We start from the raw sequence: 4,031 nt of genomic DNA, 5'->3' as shown, positions 1-4,031 counted from the left end.
ATTATTATTATTATTATTATTATTATTATTATATGAGTGGATCATTTCATTTGTTTTTTATATGTAAAAACTATTACTATACGAATGTGAGAAGTGTAAGAAATCACTACACCATTGTTCCACACCTATAAACTCATATGGTTAATGTTGTTGGTGTCTCCCATAGGCAATGACACTATTTCTTATAACTTGCACATCGTATCATGTTTATCAAATTAATCGTAGTTAATAATCACTTAAGGTATCTTTATTGTATGTATCTTTATCAAATCTTTGGGGAAAACCTTGTCCTCAAGGTTTGTAAGTCCTTCAGTGTTTTGGGCTTGACCCATTGTTAGTTTTCACAGGGGCCCGAATTTGCGGTGCCAAAATCCATGGGCGAGATAAATTTGGAACACTCAAAGATATTGGGTGGGATCCACGTGGCTGGTGCATTGGGGAATTGGAAAAACTCCTTTGTTGAACACTTGGTGTTTGTGGCAGCTTATCCAACGGTTCCTTTTGTTGGACTGTCCCACGTGAAATTTCATAGTGGAGCAGGCCTTGGGAAAAGTTGTACTATCCAGAGCATGGAATAGAGGATAGTGATTGAGAGGCAGACTGTGCTTTGCCCGAATATTAATTGGAGTGGACAGAGGAAATGAATCTTTTTTATAGCCACTAGATGGAGTTTCATTCAAGGGCCAATTTTTAACTTGAGCATTTGTAAAGCCTTTACACTTATGAATTGTGTTATTATTGGTAGAACACAAGGAGTTCCCCATTAATTTCTATCCCTTTCGTGTAATAGAGAGCTTTCTTTTGAAATCCCTCTCTAAATCACTTTCTTCTCTAGCTTATTCTGGACTCATGGATTTCCCCATCCCTAACTCTTCATCTTTTCATCCTTGTTGTTTAGTCGACAGGTTCAGCCCCATTATTACATCATCACTTCTTCCTTTCATACACTCTGGTGATATGTCCTCTTCTATGAGTGGCTCCTCCACAGCTAGAAGTGGAATACGGTGAACTGTAGGGTCTCCATAAAAGTGCCGAAGTAAGGACACATGGAAGACTGGATGGATACGAGTAGAGGCGGTAAGGCTAGCTCATAAGCAACGAGCCAAAATATCACGGGGACAGTTTGTGACAAGTCCGGTGAGCCATCGTGACCTGGCCATAGGGTTGCAGCTTCATAAGGGACCAATCTCCAATGTTAAAGGTAATATTTTTCCGTTTAGATTGTGTTTGGTCTAGAATTATTTGATGTGCATGGAAAAGATTTTGTTTTAAAGTTGCTAATAGAGTAGTCCTTGTGTATAGGATGTTCTGAGATGGTGATGCTCCGACCCACAAAGCTAGTAAGGGTCAGCGATGGACGTCCACAAAGGGCTTCAGATGTTCAAAAACCTATGGAGGAGTGTTTACAAGTATTATACCAGTACTCTGCCAATGGGAAGTGCATGAACTACTTACTCTGGTGAGAACTGGTGAAGCACTGAAGATAAGTTTGAAGGCATCTATTCACCACCTCAGTTTGTCCATCAAATTATGGGTGGTAGGTGGAACTGAAACTGAGGGTGGTATCTAACAACTGCAAGAACTCTCCCCAAAAGAGCTAATGAAGATTTGGTGTTGGTCTGAAACGATGGAACTAGGAACACCATGCAATCGGACAATTTCAGACATGAATGGATGCACTAGAGATTCGGCTATAAACCAAGTGGAAAGGCCTATGAAATGAGTATACTTCGAAAGGTGATCCACCACCACCCAGATAACAGTATTTCCTTGAGAGGTAGGTAAGTGAGTAATAATGTCCATTGATATTTCATCCTACACATTATTTGGCATTTTGAGTGGTTGTAATAAGCCTTATTGTCTTGTTGGTAAATACTTGTTATGTTGGTATCTCTGTCTAACCCCGAACAATAGCACGTTACTGCAACACGAGCAACCATCAGTTTTAAATCATAATGGTCGGAGGCAGGAGCAAAATGATACTCAGTGACGATACTCTCCCGGAGACCTGGCAAATCACGTATAAAAATTATGTTTTCGTAAAGCACTATTCCATTTGATAAGTGATATTTATGCTACATAATTTTGTTTGTCTCACATTTACTGATAAAGTGTTAGCCTTTAGTGGTACGGTAATGATTTTGGACCTAAGTTAAAATAGCTGGAATAGGCGAGGAGATTGATGTTAAGATCACCAAATCATCTATAAGGCGGCAAGAGAGTGTGTCTGCAACCTGATTAGAGGTATGTGCTCTATACATGATTTCATATTGAAACCCAATAAGTTTAGTAGCCCACTTTTGTTGTTTAGGTGTATCCAAACCTTGTGATATGAGATGTTTGAGAGTTTGTTGATCTGTTAAGATTTTGAATTTGTGACCAATTAGGTACTGACGCTATTTTTTAATTGCCTCTGTTACAACAAACATTTCTCGGACATAGGCAGAAGCATTCTACATGTGTAGAACCATTAGCTTACTAAAGAATGCTATAGGACGCCTATGTTAAGAAAGCATAACTCATATGGCCACGACAGAGGCATCTGTTTCCACTTCAAAGGTGGTGGAGAAATCAGGCAGTTGTAAAACTAGAGTTTTTATCATTGTTTTTTTTAATTTATAAAGGCCTATTGAACCTCCGATGACCATATAAAGTGATTATGTTTGAGTAGGTCGGTGAAAAGAGCAGCGAGTGGGCGTAATGTTTTACAAATTTTCTGTAAAATCCGGTGAAGCCCAAGAACCCACATAGTTTCAAGAGAGAACGAGGTTGTGGCCAATCCACCATAGCCTGAATCTTTTTTGTATCCGGTTTCACCCTTGAAGCGGATATGATATGTGAAGAAGATCTTTGCTCCTGACCTTGGCACGATTTTGATGAAGACACCAACATCACCAAATGGAAGAAAAGGAAGAATACTTATAAAGACAAAGAAGAATAAAGCTTCAAGAAAATTAGATTAAGTCTTTATAGGTACTTCTATCCTAAAACTTCTAGTTATGTAAAGTAGTAATGCTCAAACTATTTTTAAAGAATAATGAAACACTTTAAAAATACTTAAAACATTTTTTGAAATGATGTGTAACAGGTTACTTCATTCAAGTAACAAGTTACATGTGAGAGAAAAGAGTTATCCAACTTAAAACTGTTCAGAATAATCCATTACTGCCTTTGAGTAACAGATTACCAGTTTTACAAAAGTTGAGTAACCGATTACTCAAATGGTGTAATCGATTACTCTAATTCGTTTTTATATAATTAGTGGATAGTAAGTTTGAGTAATCGATTACCCACTATCAGTAATCGATTACTGAAGACCGTTGCATGAGATTTCAGATTTCAAAATGAAATGTTTTCACTCCAAATGAAATCTCTTCACTTCAAACAACTCCTACACTTTCAGAAAGACATCATGTTTTGAAAGTCTATATAAAGACTCTAACTCTCACAACACAAACACACAACTTTCATATAACTCTCATACTACTCTGAAAAATTCTCTCACTATTTTTCTGCACTTTTGCACTAAGTTCTTAAACTTTCAAAAGAGAATTTTTCTGAGTTACTTGAAGTAATTGTTTCAAAGTTTTACAAATCTATTGAGCATTATTACTAAGCATACAAAGAGAGTTGATTGGATTCTAAGTGTTATTATATTTCATACTTGTAAAGGCAATCCAAAGCCATCATTGAAATTCTTCATTCATTGCAATAATCTTTCTTTCACAGGGTGTGAATAGAAAGGGGATAGAGTAACTTGGAAAAGTTTTTTCCAAGGGTATAAATATTAATGAGTGGGTAAGGTACTTAGGGATCTCAGGGTGAGACTTCGTAATTACTACTCATAATATTTAGTGGAAAATCTATTGTGTTGCAAGAGTACTGGACGCAACCTTCGGTGGACAAGAAGGTGAACCAGTATAAAATACTTGTGTACTCTCCTTTCCCTTTCCTCTTTAATTTATACTTGTTTATTTTCTGCAATATTATCCGTTGCACATTAACTCTTACATTTTGCAGAAAAAGTTACT

Source organism: Lupinus angustifolius, chromosome LG02 (genome assembly GCF_001865875.1).
Source record: "Lupinus angustifolius cultivar Tanjil chromosome LG02, LupAngTanjil_v1.0, whole genome shotgun sequence".
In the NCBI taxonomy this organism is placed as follows: Eukaryota; Viridiplantae; Streptophyta; class Magnoliopsida; order Fabales; family Fabaceae; genus Lupinus; species Lupinus angustifolius.
Note: the sequence above shows the minus strand (reverse complement) of the source record.